The sequence below is a fragment of the Equus przewalskii genome, chromosome 8 (assembly GCF_037783145.1).
Source record: "Equus przewalskii isolate Varuska chromosome 8, EquPr2, whole genome shotgun sequence".
NCBI classification, from domain to species: domain Eukaryota; kingdom Metazoa; phylum Chordata; class Mammalia; order Perissodactyla; family Equidae; genus Equus; species Equus przewalskii.
The window spans coordinates 18,980,619-18,997,054 of record NC_091838.1 but is presented as its reverse complement, the minus strand read 5'-3'; the positions used below and the strand labels follow the sequence as shown (position 1 = coordinate 18,997,054).

The 16,436-nt window shown below is 43.0% G+C and overlaps 1 protein-coding gene across 4 annotated transcripts in view; it reads right to left on the bottom strand.

Annotated features, from left to right (window-relative positions):
- CRH (corticotropin releasing hormone) overlaps nt 1-16,436 on the bottom strand; it is a 200,799-nt gene that overhangs the window by 12,189 nt on the left and 172,174 nt on the right. For 2 of the 4 annotated variants that reach the window (XR_011543375.1, XR_011543376.1), the window contains exon 6: nt 9,725-9,929. The exons of the other annotated variants lie outside the window; for them this stretch is intronic. The gene's annotated coding sequence lies outside the window, so the exon portion shown is untranslated. Of the gene's footprint in view, nt 1-9,724; nt 9,930-16,436 lie in introns of those variants that run through there. 4 annotated transcript variants of the gene reach the window in all.

Genomic DNA, 16,436 nt, shown 5'->3' with positions numbered 1-16,436 from the left:
AATTAACATTGCTAATTAAAAGTAAAATACAAGAATATATACTTATCTTTTCCATTCCAAGATCAATAAGCCCCTCAATTCCTGGTGGGAACCTCCACTGGCTGCTATGGACCTGTCAGATTCTCCAGATGTGACCTGGATAGCCACGCACACCAAGCTGGCTGACAATTCATTTTTCTCTCTGTACCCTGTGCTCCACCTATCCTCCCCTAATTGCTCCTGGATGACCTTCCTATCGTTCCATTCTTGGTCTTTGCACTAAGGTTAGGCAATAGAAAAGAGTCATTCATCATAAATTTTAAAAATCCCCTTGTACTCATCTTATCTGTCTCCCTGAGTCAATCCCTGGAGGATGCCCCCTTTTCCCAGGCAGAGGGAGGCGGTGGGGACAGCACGGGTACAGCTGTCTTCGTGCCTTCCCAGGAGGCCAGCCCTAGACCAGCAGGCTTCTTCCGGACTTCATTTCCTTGATAATTTCATGTTTATCCTGTTCCACGAGACACTCTGACATACAGTTTCTTCTGCAGCCCTTCAGCTTCCTCTTACCTTCTTAACGTTTGCACCTTTCAACCACTTATAAACAGTATGTCTCTCCACTGGTCTAAATTTAGAAAAGGCACAAATATATTTATTTGGCTCCTTCAGTGCTTTATTAAAAGCCATCTTCCTGGGCCCTTGAACTTTTCATAGGGTTCTTTTGTGGGGGAGGTGAAGAGAGAGTAAGCTGAAGCTGGGTGGTTTGGATTTTTCTAAAAAAGCTGTTGTTTTCCTCCTGCTCCCATTTCTGTGTCTAATTGTGGGGGCGGCTCCATTCCCATCCACACAGGTGGCCTCCCTGGTGCAGGGCCAGGGTGGGGAGACTGATGAGGGTGAGGTTGAGAGTGACAAGAAGGGGGTGGCTCAAAGCAGGGCCCTGTGTCTATCCAAGTCTCAATAATATTCCCCAAGTGAGGCAGGGCCCCTGAAACCAGATCAACTCTCTCCAACACTGAGCACCTTCTTTGAGCCAGGTACTGGACTAAGAATTAAGAACAAGACTAAGAATAAACATAAGCAGTGGCTGAAATTTGGGGCTTTGGGGTTTTGATGAAATACAAAAATGCCAACTCATGTTTGTATTTGCTGGGGTTTTATCGGAAATCTTCTAGGGGGACCTGGAAGGGGCGGGGCAGGGTCTCAGGAACTAGCCACTCAGTCTTTTTCTCTGGGAACTTGGGACATGGCAGCTCCCTCCCTCTTGGCCATAGTAATGGCTTCCCTTATTTACACCTCCTCCAGAAGCCTTGCTTTCCTTGTCTCCAGTCCTCGCTGGAACCCTGCTAGGAAGTAAATATTATTATCCACATTCCATAGACAAAGAAGCGAAGGCTCAGAATGGGCAAGCAACTTGGTTGACGTCTCTCAGCTGATATGTGGCAGTGCACTGGGATCTTCCAAAGAGCTCCTCCATTCTCTCCCTCTGCTTCTCTCTCAGGCCTCCCAGGAGCTCTGCGGAGGTGAGGGGCGGGGTAACGTGGTTTTGAAGGAACAGGCCCCATATTTCCACTATGCTCCTGGGTTGCCTCTGTGCTCAGCCCTAATTGCAGGGTGCGATTGTGAAGACTACCACACTGTTTATGCTCCTGTCACTCAAGAGAACACTAACTAAAGAGCCGGGGCTCAGTGGGTACATCCCTGGAAACTTATACAGGCATTATCCATAGTCATTCTGTTTGCTATTAGTTTTTCCTCTTTAATTTCAATCCTCACAACTCTTCTGTATAAACCATGTGAACATCTCATTCCGTCCATCCTTCGCTGCCATTCCCAGGAGCAATGGGGACAATCCACTAACAAATGTGCTTATCCAGATCCTCAAAATAGTTTCCAACCTCCCACATCTCTGGGCCTTGAAAACATTTGTATGGCTTCTCATTCTACAATGGATGTTATAAGTTGATGTTTATGCTTCACACCAGTTTCTAAATTAATATTTGCTATATGAAGTCCTGTTAATTAATATGTACCTTTCTTGAAATTTCAAATCAGCTATTTGAAATGGGAAGAAGGCGGAAAGCAACTTGCAAATTGTGTGCATAATGAAGCGAGGAACAAGCTCACATAATGAAGACCAACAATTATACAACATTTGCATGATTCTTTTTTCTTACAACATGAGACAAGACACAGGGAGCTGATTAGCTGCTGCCTTTGCTCTGAGTCTCGCTTCTTATTTCCCCACCATTTGGTAGGATTCTCAAGGCCAAGAGCAGGTGACACTCTTTTGTCAAAGTTTTCTTATATTATCCTAGAGACTATAAGCAGCCAAGATCACCCTGCCAAATTTAACCTGCCACAGGTGACTTCTGTTTCTGTGACCGTAACAAGGTGTGTCCCTCAGTTGATACACCTATGCCCAGACTAAGGCTCCAATTCAGGTTCTAACCACCGAACTCAACCGGTCAGAGAGTACTGAAAACAAGTCTTACTTGTCTCCAAAATATTTACTGAGCATCTACTATGTCCCAGCCCCTGTGCTAGATGCTGGGGATAAAAATGAGCCAGTAAAATCCCTGCTGCCCTTAAGGCATTCACTGCCCACCAAGTAAGACATGTTAATAGCGACAACATTTATGGCGAGCGCTCTGTAGGCACAGAAAGAAGGCTACTCTGATGGGGGCGAGGGGAGAAGGAAGGGTTTGGGAAGAGCTCCACAGAGGGGACACTACCTGAGAAGAGACTGGAAGGAAGAACAGGACTGGTCGACAAGCAGAGGAAGGGGGGCATTCCAGTCAGGGCAGCCTCGGGCGGAAAGAACCAAAGCCGTGAGAAGCGCCCGGTGTTCCAGGAGCTGCAGCTGGTTCCCTGTAGTGTAGGAAGATGTACAGAGAGGAAAGGGCTCGAAGGTAAAGCTAGAGAGGCTGATGAGGGCCAGCTGCTGAAGGATTCTGAACCTGAAACGTGATCCTGGGCCGACGGACAGTCAGAGGCTTTAACCAGGGAGATGACAAGGGAAAACTTGTATTTCAGAAAACATACCCAGGCTAGTTGGACTAGATGAAAACATGTAAAATGATGATGATGATAAACACTTCTGGGTGCCTACTGTATGCCAGGCACAATGCTGAAGAGGACAAGAGCAGGAACACCGGTCAGAAGCCTCTAAAACGATTCGGGCAAGCTGAGATCAGCCCCGGGTGCCTGAGAGGCTGTCAAACGGCATGGTTAAGAGCCTGCCTTCCTGGATTCAAACACCAGTTCTGTGACTTACTGGTTGTGTGACTGGGTAGGTCATATAACCTTTCTGTGCCTCAGTTTCTTCATCCGTGAAAAAGGGATAATAATAGGACTCCCCTCAGAGAGTTATTGTTGTGAGGATTAAATGAGTTGTACGTCAAGTCCTTACTATGGCTTCTGGAACACGGTATGGAGCTGGAACACAGCTCTATAAATGCGAGCTCTCTTTATCTGAACTATGGCAGGGGCTGGAGATGGAAGCCACGGCCTCAAGAAATGTTAAGTGCAAGAAAAGGCAGGGTGTGGGGCAGAGGGAGAAGTCCAAACAAATTTCATCATTTTGTCTTGGGCGATGGGGCAGATGGAGAACATAGCAGAAGAGCAGTTTGGGATAAGAAGATGACCAGATTTACTGGGGAAATTTTGAGACTGAAGAGCCTGAGGAATATTCAGGTAGAAGGATCTAACAAGCAGGTGTAAGATGGAGGGCCAGCTCTGGAGAGAAGTCTGGGCAGAGTTGGAGAACTGGACTCCTCGGCAGGAGGTTGAAGCCATGGCTCAGAGCGACCTAGGTGGAGCAGGCTGAGAAGACCAGAGAGGGAGCTGAGGAAAGCCAAGATTTAAGGGGTGGCCAGAGATCCTGGGGAGACCGAGGAGAAGTAGTTCAAGAGCAAGAAGGAGAACCAATAAAGAATGGTGACATGAGGCCAGGGGAGAGGAGAGTTCCTGAAGCAGTGAATAGTAGGAAAGTAAAATGCTACGCAGAAGTATCATGATATAAAGACCGAAAGATAGCCATTGGGTTTGGCAACCTGGAGCCTTCGGTGACTGGATCAATCAGGGCTCAGTTAGTGAAAGAGAAACCACACTAGTTATTTCATCACAGAAAATTTAAAATAAGGAATTGGGTAAACAGGGGTTAGCTGAAAAAGCAAAGGGAACGGCGAGGAAGCACAGAGATTGTAACTGCAGGTTATTGTGTGGACCAGGGGAACACAGGGCAGAGGCGGGAGCCACTCGAATCAAGGCCCTTGGAGAAGAGGCCCCATGGAGCTGGGCTCCAGCCTCTTGGGAGGGGGTCCCACTCAGCTGGTGCTGACACCTCTGGAGCACAGAGAAGGGCCTCAGGTAGCTAGGACTCAGGAGAGGGGGTCCTGCTCAGCTGGAGCTCATGCCTTAGAAGCTTGGAGGATAGACCCAGCAGAGCAGGGGCTGAGACCTGCGAGGAGGACAGCCTGAGGTTGATTCTGGGGGTGTTGGTACAAGAAGGAGACCAGAACCAACTGCTACATCCAGAGTATGGGGCTGTTGCTGGGGAGATGCTAACTAAAACAGCAAACAAACAGGAAAGAGCAAACCCTTCTTACCTCTTCCTGCCTGCCAGTCTGCCTCTAAAATCCCCTCTCAGCAAGACCCCATGGAGACCAGATGACAAAGGAGAAATAGAGTTTGCAGACTCCTGGCCCCAGGATCCCAAAGCAGAGTCTAGAAAGGTGGTTTGAGGCTGAACGACCATCTTTACAATCCGTACAGTGACCCTCACAAGTATAATTTTCATGGTTTGGAGAATAGCCATCTAGCAATGGGTTGAGAAGCAGAAGTCAAGACAGTAAATCAGGACCATTTTTCCAAAACAGTTTTGCTGTAAAAGAGAGAAGAGGATAAAGTGGCAGGAGGAAGTAGATGCAGTGTTCAGAAAGGGCGTTTTATTGTTTGTTTAAGAAGGAACACCCTAAAGCAAGTTTTAAGCTGAGCCCACAGAAAGGTGAGAGTTCCATATTGATGAGGAAAAGCATCTGAAGGAGATGGGAAAGATGGAGCCCAGCACCTCCGTGAGGGGATTGGCAGACACAGAAGCAACAGGACATCAATTCCTCTGAGAGGTGAAGAAAGATGTTTCACCAAATGCAAACAAACACAAACACCCTGGTTGTAAGTGACAGGCTGAGTCTACTACAAAGTGATCCAGACAGAACGTGCCTCTCATCTCTTAGCCGAGGAAACCTGCCGGGTCTCCGCACAGATCTCCACTCAGCCTCTCTGACCACCCCATCTAAAATTTTAACCCATTCTCCCCAGACACTTGAAATCCCCTTTCTACTGTCCTCCTCAGTGCTCACATTCTATCTATCTATCTTAATTATCAGATTATTGTTGTCTCTCCACAAAAGCAGGCGGTTTTGTCTGTTTTGTTCACTGTTCTAACCCAGAGTTAAAACAATGCTTGGCACAAAGTAGGTACTCGAGGAATATTTGTTGAATACACGAGTGAATGAAATCCCCATGTGAGGACTATTGAAACAGAGACAGGAAACACATATCAATCAACTAGTATTCAGAAACTACCTGCTGGGCCCTATGGGAGATACCGAAAAAGAATAGGGAGGAGTCCCTTCTATTAGAGAATTTACAAGGTTTGAAGAAATGAAACAAACTAGCCCATGTGGTAACAAAGGATGCCTGAACCCTGCGCTCCTTCTTCCCAGGCTGTACTTTCCCCTGCAGACTCATCTCATATCCTCTCTCCCTTTCTTAGATCCCTGGACTCAGTCCACAGCACCCTTTCTGCTCCCCAGGATTCAGAGCCTTCAGCTGGTCAAGGTCACAGGCTCCAGTGGACAGAGTTCCTGGCCCTCTTGGAAGTGGGATTAGAGAGTCTGGGCCCATCAGTGCAGCTCTCTTGCACCTGACACATGTGTGTGTTTTGAAAGCCTCATCAGAGCTGACTTTGAGGGGCAGCAGGTGCCCTCAAGCAGTGGGCTGCCAGTACTGTCAGCCCAAACCGGGTGGGGGTGCATGGCGTCAAATCACCATCTGTCAAGGTGTTAGAAGGGACCTCAGAGTGCTTTGTGGATGCAAAGGATGAAAATCAGCAAAATTGAATGAGCGTGTGTGTTCTTAGTGGAAGCAATGTGTAATAGTACTGTACTCTGGACTATTCTTGTAAAATTCTGTTTATTCCTTTTTGAGCAACCCCAAAATTAGTGCATCCAATACATGTGCACAAACATTGACACACACACACACACACCCCATTGCAAGGCTTGTCCTCTGCCAGAGAGTTTGGAAAAGAGAAAAGAGAGAGAGAGAGAGAGAGAAGGAGAAAATAAGGGAAGGAGGGAAGGAAGGAGGGAGGGAGGAAGGAATGAACTACCGTACTATCTGTAATCATTTAACAGAGGATGGAGCAGTGTAGACACCTATGCTCAACCCTCCCAATTGTAAATGGTTATTTACTGATATTGGAGTTTAATTTCTTTTTAAAAGAAATTCAAAAGTTTGGGGTAAAGTGTTCCTCCCAAAAGCTTTTGCTGTCACTAGAGTTTATTATTTTTACAAATCCAATAATTTGTTGGGGACTTTTTCCTCTCTTTAAAGAAAGGAAATCTCTCTGAAGAGAATGGCAGTGTTTACTGAGAAATCATGCTGAAGAAGCAGAGAAGAGTTAGTGGAAAGGGCACTGGACTGGGGAGCCAACTGAACTGGATTCCAAACCTGTCTTTTTACTATTATTAGGTGCAACTGTATGCAAATTACTTCTTTTCTCAGAGTTTCCGTTTTCTCATTTATAATTTGAAGGGTGAGGCGGACAGTCTTTACTTAAAACAGTGTGTTGACCATCCATACTCATCTACATTCTGTCCTAAGACCTCCTGAAATATTAAAGAAAAAAGAGGCTAAACTTTTTAATCATGAAAACCCATTGTGGATGCAGGACATCAAATTTTCAGAAGATGAGAAACAGGATGGAGTGGTAACTGATTAAACAGGGTGGAGGAAGCCACAGGCTATAGTAACAAAGAAAGAAATATAGCCATCTGCCTATTAAACCTTGAGAGTCTTGGGATTCTGGAACACTAGTTGTAATAAAGGATTGGAGAAAGCCACAGATTGATTCTCAACTGTGGGGGAGGGGGAATTTTGCCCTACCCTCAGGGGACATTTGTCAATGTCTGAAGACATTTTTGATTGTCATGACTGGCACCTAGTGGATAGAAGCCAGGGATGCTGCTAAACACAGGACAGCCCTCCTTTCCCCCACCCCTACCTCGCCAACACACACACACACACACACACACACACACAAAGAATTATGCAGCCCACAATGTCAAAACTGCCAAAGTTAAGAAACCCTGCTCTAGACTCAACAGTTAACCTCAAACTTTCAAATCTTCTTCTAGTGACAGGCTGACAGATATCTACCCACTGTGATGGACAGAATTGTGTCCCCCGAAAAATCCATATGTTGAAGTCCTAAACTCAGTATCTCAGAACGTGAGTGTATTTGGAGATAGAGCATATAAAGAGGTAATTAACTTAAAATGAGGCCATTAGGGTGGCCCCTGATCCAATAAGACTCTTGTCCTTATAAGAGGGAGAGACACCAGGGAAGTGCACGCACAGAGGAAAGCCTATGAGAGGACACAGCGAGAAGATTGCCACCTGCAAGCCAGAGAGAGAGGACTCGGGAGAAACCAAACCTGCCCACATCTTGATCTTGGACTTCCAGCCTCCAGAGCTGTGAGAAAATAAAGTTCTGTTATTTAAGCCGCCCAGTCAGTGGTATTTTGTTCTGGCAGTCAGCAAACTAACACACCCAACTTTGCAAGTAACGAGAGGATTTTTTTCCAAAGAAATGGAATGCCCACAAAGAAAAGCCTCTAATCTGGCAATTATGGGCTTCCAGGATTATTGCCCATTTCCCCACATCATCTTAAAGCGAACGGCCAGCCTGTAAGCACTGCCTACTCCCCTTTCCCCTGCCACACACACACACACACAGAGCTCAAGATCAGCTTATTGTCTGGTTCTTAAATATGATGGAAGAGCAAAAGATCAGTGGACTTTGGGAAAAATCTACAACACAAAAGAGACCAAGATAAACAAGTAGACTATGTAACTCTGAAAGGAACAGACATGATTTAGAAACACAATTTAACCTTTAAAAATTCTTCAATTAATATTCTTAGAAAGAGTAAAAAAGGTATTGCATCAGCAAAATACAAATAGCTAACAAGGAAAAATTATTGTAAAATAAAAGTATGACTCTGAAATTCAAATAAATGGTAGATAAAGTCTAACAAAACCATCAGGTAGTAGAACAAAGAGATGTGAAAAAATGAGAGAAAAGGTAAGATATATAGAGGATCAATCTAAGAGGCCCCACATCCAATCAACAGGAATGACAGAAAGATAAAACAAAGAGGAAGAAATCATCAAAGAAATATCACAAAGGATTTACTCAGAGTCAAAGGACATGGGTGTCCAAATTAAGATGCCGGTCAAGTGCCCAAGGCAATGAGTTACCTAAGTCACATAAGGGCATATACACATCTAGATCCAGCTTTAGAAAGTTCAGTACATCAGTATTAAAGAGAAGATACCAAGGAGCTTCAGCAGGAAGGAGAGAAAATTAAGATACCTATAAAAAACCAGGACTCAGACCAGCATCAGCCCTTTCATCATCAGCCACACCGGATCTGAGAAGACAGTGGAGCAAAGGCCTTCAGAGTTCTGAGTTCAAATGACTGTCAACCCAACAATCAAGGATGAGGGTGGAAAGAGTCCTTTTAAGAAATGCATAAACTGATATTATATTTCACACTTGCAAGCAATACCACCCTGAGACTCCTGCCCCTTAGGAGTGTCTTCCTTTAAGTTCTAAGTCCCCTCCTGAGCCTGGCAGTAGCAGTGCAGAGTAGGGTGAACCAAGCTCAGATCTGATTCTGTATGGGATCTAGTCTCCAGAAGCATCTTCTCTGAAATTTCTTAAGCCTCCTCTGGTGCCTGGGACCAGCCAGGGCCAGCAGAGCCCTCCTGGTGGGGTGCCCTAACCTGGTCTGGGACCCACGTGGGCCCCAGTCTCCCTTCAGCCCCTTCTTGGTGCTCTCCTACCATCTACCCAGCACATGAGTTTTCCAAGAAGCTCCGAGGAGTTCTGGGACCCAGGCCACAGGGTTGTCTTGAGGTACTTGGCTGACTCTTGTTCCAGGAAGGCATCGTGGCAAGTGGATTTCTCCTTTTGCCTGGTGTCATATTTCTTTCACAGAATCATGTGAGAGTGGGCTGTGACTCTCAAACATAAAACACAGGATAGGTTCAGGGTCCTGGGCTGCCAAAGGTAAAACCATTGACCCTTGGTTTGAGCTGTATGTGCGGGGCCCACGGGTCAGCTCTTGCTTGGTTTTGTTTTATGGTGCTGCCTCTGATCTTTAGCACCAAGGACAACCCAGGGTGGCAGCAGGCATCCCTTCCTCTGTGTGGCCCCAGTTGACATCCTCTTCCACCTCCATTGATGTGAAGACACCATGCTTTCCCAGGTCAGCTTAAGTCATCATGCCTGATGAGAAACAGACATTTCTTCTGCCAGTGAGGCCACTCTTCTAATTTCTCCTACAGTCCTCTCTGCTGCTGGCAGTGAATGGAAGGCAGGGTGCGGTTAACGTTAAAATAATCACTTTCTAGGAATGCAGTGATTACCGCATAAAGAATTCAAGAGAAGACAAAGTTGGAAGATGTATCGTTCTACATTCATTATAAAATTCCAAATGGTAAGTTCAGCATAACCAGGAAACAAATTATTGTTCACATTTTCCTCCATATTCTAGAAAAGACTTGCATTTGTGGTCATCGTCAGTGAAATACAACAGCAACATTGGAGGGAGTCACTGGAAGCCAATATTCATGAGTGGCATGATGGATGATGCAGCATCCTAAGTAAGGATATAATCAGCATTCAATAAACAGAATTACAGCATTGCAGAAATACAGATCTATATTGTTTCAATGCAAACACGCTCCCAAGAGCATGGCATTGTGAGTAATAACAGTATTGCTATGTTTTTTCTCATGGTGGCAGATAGGCAGGAACAGTGCATCTGACAACAAAGAACATGGAGAATAAAGAATTTTCATATACATTGATTGAATATTAAATACACAACCATCACATCTCTTTCCAATATTCTAAATTAGTTCTGATAAAATGCTATAGTCTACATGGGCCCCTGAATTTTGTAATACTTTTAAAATCAAATTATCTATGTAGAAAGATGTCCCCCAAAAATTATTTGTTTGAGGCCTCACATACCTTAGAGCAGCCCTGTTTTTAGGAAACTATTTGAGGATTTGCTTAAGCTCATCAAGTAAGTTAAAAAAAAGAAATGAAATAAAAAGAAGAATTCTTGGGATCCAGGAGACAGGAGAGTCAACTCAGAAAAGCAAAGAAGACAAGTCCCAGCATAACAAATGAACATAAACCTAGAAATCAACCAGTGTAGCTCAGAAGAGGAGAATGGAGGGTTCCAGGGGAAAAAGGATGACTTGAAGAATAGCTAATATAATTTTTTAGTTTTCAAATGAGCAAATGATAAGAGTAAAATTGTGATAAAGAAAAATAGTTCAATTAGAAACTCCTAGAAAAACAAGAAAAGAAAGTCTTTTCAACAAATGGTGCTGGGAAAACTGGAAAGCCACATGTAAAAGAATGAAAATTGACCATTCTTTTTCACTATTCACCAAAATAAACTCAAAATGGATCAAAGACCTAAAGGTGAGACCTGAAACCACAAGGCTTCTAGAAGAAAACATAGGCAGTACACTCTTTGACATCAGTATTAAAAGGATCTTTTTGGCCACCATGTCTTCTCAGAGAAGGGAAACAATAGAAAGAATAAACAAATGGGACTTCATCAGACTAAAGAGCTTCTTCAAGGCCAATGAAAACAGGATTGAAACAAAAAAAAACCCACTAACTGGGAAAAAATATTTGCAAGTCATATATCTGACAAAGGCTTAATATCCATAATATATAAAGAACTCTCACAACTCAACAACAAAAAATCAAACAACCCAATCAAAAAATGGGCTGGAGACATGAACAGACATTTCTCTAAAGAAGATATACGGATGGCCAATAGGCACATGAAAAGATGCTCATCATCGCTGATCATCAGGGAAATGCAAATCAAAACTACACTAAGATATCACCTTACACCCGTTAGAATGACAAAAATATCTAAAACTAATAGTAACAAATGTTGGAGAGGTTGTGGAGAAAAAGGAACCCTCATACACCGCTGGTGGGAATGCAAACTGGTGCAGCCACTATGGAAAACAGTATGGAGATTCCTCAAAAAATTAAAAATAGAACTACCATCCGATCCAGCCATCCCACTACTGGGTATTTATCCAAAGAGCTTGAAGTCAGCAATCCCAAAAGTCCTATGCACCCCAATGTTCATTGCAGCATTATTTACAATAGCCAAGACATGGAAGCAACCTAAGTGCCCATCAACAGACAAATGGATAGAGAAGATGTGGTACATATATACAATGGAATACTACTCAGCTGCAAAACAGAACAAAATCATTCCATTTGCAATAACATGGATGGACCTTGAGGGAATTATGTTAAGTGAAATAAGCCAGCTAGAGAAGGATAATCTGTGTATGACTCCACTCATATGAGGAATTTAAAAATGTGGACTAAGAACAGATTAGTGGATACCAGGGGAAAGGTGGGGTGGGGGGGGCGGGGACAAAGGGTGAAGTGGTGCACCTACAACACGAATGACAAACATTAATGTACAACTGAAATTTCACAAGATTGTAACCTATCATTAACTCAATAAAAAAAAAGTATTTTATAGATTATAAAAAGAAAAAAAAAGAAACTCCTAGAAAAACAAAATGCCATACAAGAGAGGCAATGCAATCTTTGTCGTCCACTTGGCCCTACAGTAAACCACATGTGCTTAACCATACTTAGATAAACAGTTTCTTGATTTTAAGCTTTTATAAACAACCTATAAATAAGGCATGAGACAATTATGATCTTACAAGAAAATGTGAATGTCATCAACTTTAGCAACATAGACATAAAAATTCACATGATGGAAACTGGGAGGTGGGAAGCAGTGAAGGGGGGTGGGTGAAGGCAAGGGTGGGTGCTAATGGCCTCATCTTTCAAAGTGTGAAGTCAAGAATCATAGCCGCATGATAAATTTGGAAATAAAATTGTATATTTTTTGAAGTGCCAAAGTTATGCCATAAGAAGAGACTAAAAATAGTGATAAGACCACATTAGGAGGATGGGTAGGGAAATGGTAGGTGTAATGAATTAAATTCTCATATATCAGAGAAGTTAATACAAAATAATGTAGAAAATTGAATTCAAGATATTATTTTCTAAAGAGTGGGATTTGAGGTGCAGCGAGGGTAGGAAACTTGCTTTTCATTATAATCATTTAATTTTAAAACTACATACAGACATTTCTTTGATAAAAAAATAAATTTTAAATACAAAGTAAAGTATGAGGGCTGAACAAGATGATTTCTAAAACTTCTTTCATATCTAAAATCCATGGGAAGTGTTCCCAAAGCTTAGTCCACTCAGGAGGAACCCTGGAATTTTTCTCTTCAGAAAGGCTATCCGATCAGAAGCCAGTCCACGTCACTGGGAATCTCATGAACATTATTTTGATAAATGTCAGATTTTCACTCCCTGACCTTATTTTATCTTCTCAACAGCTCTATGAAGCAATCACTACAATCATCTGCATTTTGGAGATGATACTCAATGAGACTAAGTTAATTGTACTGAATGACATGAGCGTTCAATTGCTAGAATGCACGGCCTCATCACTCTAGGTCTTTTTCTCTCCCACCATATTATGCCTCTGACCAGGCAGAAAGAGAAAAGTAAGAGAAATTCTCTGCCCAGGAACCAATCCTCCAGTGAGATGTTTATATGAATGCACTGCCCTGCGGTTATAGGTTAGCTCCTTTGGGAGTCTGATGGGGGAGGTTGGCAAACTACGGCCTCCTTCTCTATTTGGGCTCATGAACATCAGCAATCTGTCAGCGCACTTCACCAAGGCTTGGAGGGCTCATTGAAGGACTTGGAAAGTCCTTCTTTCCTAAGGGACCATCCTAAGTGATTGGCACCAACGCAGTGTAAGTACCCATAGGGCCCTGGCTATGATCACTGGGAACCCCCAACTGCAGCACTTTTTCTTATGTTGACCCACCCTCATTCTTGACATCTTTTGCAAGTCCCACGTCACTATGAGATACTCCTGCATTTCTTTCTCAGGCTGGAGTGAGAAGAATGCCTCCAGGACAAGTGGCTGTCAGGAGTGGGGAAATCTAGGAATATTCTGGACAGGATGCTGCTCATGCCCGCCAGAGAGAACTTCCCAACACCTGTCTTTCCAGGGAGTACTGGAACACTAAAGTTACCTGCATCAGGTAACTTGCCTGCCGCAGGGCTGCGGAGTTTCCTAAGAGGGTACGTTTCCTGTGAATATAACAACAGAGTCCTTGACCTGCAGAAACTCCATGAGAAACTGGAGACGGCTTATGTAAATTCCCACTAAAAATATTACTTATTCAAAATGGCTCTGTCAAATTGGAAACTGCAGCCTCACAGCAACCTTGTGAAGTCATTGAGGTCCCCCTGGTCCCCACATGCTCCCTCCTCCTCCCTTTTCTAAGTGTCTCTTTCCCCTCCCCCAACACTGCTGCCCGGAGATGAGCTCTGCCGTGCTCCCTCCAGCTGGGCCAGAACAACGCTGCTTCTCCAGATCTCCTCCTCCTTCCCCCTTCTCTCTGAGCCACACTTAGGAGACAGGCCACTTAACTTGATAGCTAATCACACCAGATGCTATGTATTGATGTATTGTCCCTCTCAATAACACACTGGCATCCTGGAGGCCTTGAGTGCCTAAATCTAAGGGCTTGGCAGATGGAGGAACATGTGGGCCCTGCGGCAGGTATACTGATGTGGTGGCCACTTAGAAGCAAATAACTCAGAACTCCTCAAATCACTTCAAAGAGGCAACCTCTGATGTCATTCATGCACAGTGCCAGACCGTCCTGGAGCACACTATGAGTGACATAGGCCTCTTAGAAGTTGTATTGTTAACTGTGTTTTAGGTAGTAATATAGACTATTTTTCTTTTGGCCTCTACTTATTTCTCGATATTACACTTTAACATTATTTCAGTTTTATAGTCAGATCTCATGGGCCTCAGTAAGACCCAGTTTATCAAAATTATACTATTCAGTAAAATTAATTCAGAGTATTGACAGCAATCACCTTCCCATTCCAAAGCAATAAGTGTACAAACTTTCCTTGACATGTGGACTTATATTTTTAATACATGTTTTTAAAAAATATGTAAAAAAGACATAAAGGGAATACTTTCAAAGGCTCAAATTCAGACCTAAGAAAAACAAGAAATTAAAAGGTAGCAAATAAGTATGAGGAAAAGAGGAACTTACATATAAATCCTATAGAATTATTTTTCACATTAGACTTGTATATTCTAAATGAAACAGGAATCACAATGTTTTAACTAAACACACAGGCTCTCTCTTTTAGTGACTAGGATATAAAACTTAGCCTCAATTTCTTGAATGGATATGCAATAAACTATTTATAGCATCTTCTTTGTCCTACTTAACTTATGACTAATCCTAAACAATTAGAGTCAGATGGCTGAGTATTTAAAGAGCCAATTATTTCAAATAAACAGAGGGTCATTTCTACCTAAATCTAGAACCCTCAGTCCCTTTAGATGCATGGCTATGGGGCCACTTAGCAATAGCTACAAACCTGCGGGAATCCTGCAGAATCCTGCAGCATAAAATTAAGGAAAAACAAAGGTGGCTTAACATCTGGATAGCGTGGTCCTCTTGTGGGGGCAAGGAGGAGGCCCCAGGCACCTTTAATAATTCCAAAAGAAACTTTAAGTTTTCTACGTATCTTATAAAATTCTACCATGTGGACCTTTCTCTTGAAATTTTGGGAAATAAAACTCTGCAACCACTGCAGATTTTTTATGATGTCCACATCACCGAAATCTCTCAAGCCCCACCCAGGATAAATCTTTTATAAAGCAAGGCTGGGTCTGCCCTCCAAGCCTATCATTTCACTAACACTTAAAAATATTTTCTCAACATTCTCAAGCAGTGCTCAAAATTGGCCTGATATATATAGAGCCTCCTTTGTGGAATAACAAGATTATTTTTATCGTTTCCCGATTCTCAAAAATCTGACCTGTCACCAAAGAACTTCTAAAAATATCAGGATGATAATGATATCCTTCGTCATCTCCCTCCTGGCTTATGGCTGCATTACTAGAGTCAGATATTTTATGTCTTCTCCAAGGGTCCTCTCTAATTACAGCACTCATCATTTCATTGCTTCAAGATGTGGGACAGAATAGCTATCTTGGGAAGGTGGCTGATTTTTTTCCCAACTTTAAAGAAAAGGTGTTTTTACAAAACATTCAGTTCAATTTACTTTCTGCCTATTTCTTAAATCACATTTTTGAGTTGGTAATATATTGGAATGGATCCTGGAAAACAAATGCTGACTGAGGCGAAGCATTTTGTTCTTTTACCACAGCCAAATCAATTCAGCAGCAGAATTACCAGGTGCCTACTATGTGCCAGGAATATAAAGACGAATCAAATACTCTCTGCCCTCGAATAGCTCACAGCTTACGGGGATAGACAGTCCCACTAACAAATAACAACCTAAGCTGTGACAAGAGCTATAATCTTATTGTCGTTTGTATAAACATACAAGAATGAAGACACCCAGTAAGGGAGCAAGAAATACTGTTTCGAGAAATCAGAAAGAAAATGTACTGGGAAACCAAATGGCATTTTAGAGATGGATTCCAACAGTCCCTGGTTGCTCAGAGATTGTGTCTCAAATTTGATATATCTGGGGTTGGAAAAAAAACTGGTTCTAGAGAGTTGTTAGAACCATCTGCTTTTGGGGTAGAATTTAGAACATATCTTTGGGGGCAGGTCCTTCCCCGTTTATTCTTAGCGGTTGCTTTGGTGAGGCTTTTTTAGGCATGCATAGAAATTCCTACTCGCTGGTCTTGCAGAGCCCTGAACAGAAGGAATGTTCCAACTGTAGAGACTTCACATGAGAGTTTTATTACTCTATTTATCACTCTAACAATAACAACTTCTATCTTCAGATTGGGCAAGATACGTCAATTATATTGCCAACTATTATATGATCTATTACATTATCAACAGGTTTTCCCTTACTTTGACTGTAGGTCTGGGAAGGACAAGATAAAAGAGACTTCCAAGCATGGGAAAGAGCAGGCCATTGTTCCAGTGGCAGGAGGCTAAGGACAGAAGACAGAGAGAACCAGTAGAGGGCCATCTTCACAGGGACATGACGGTGG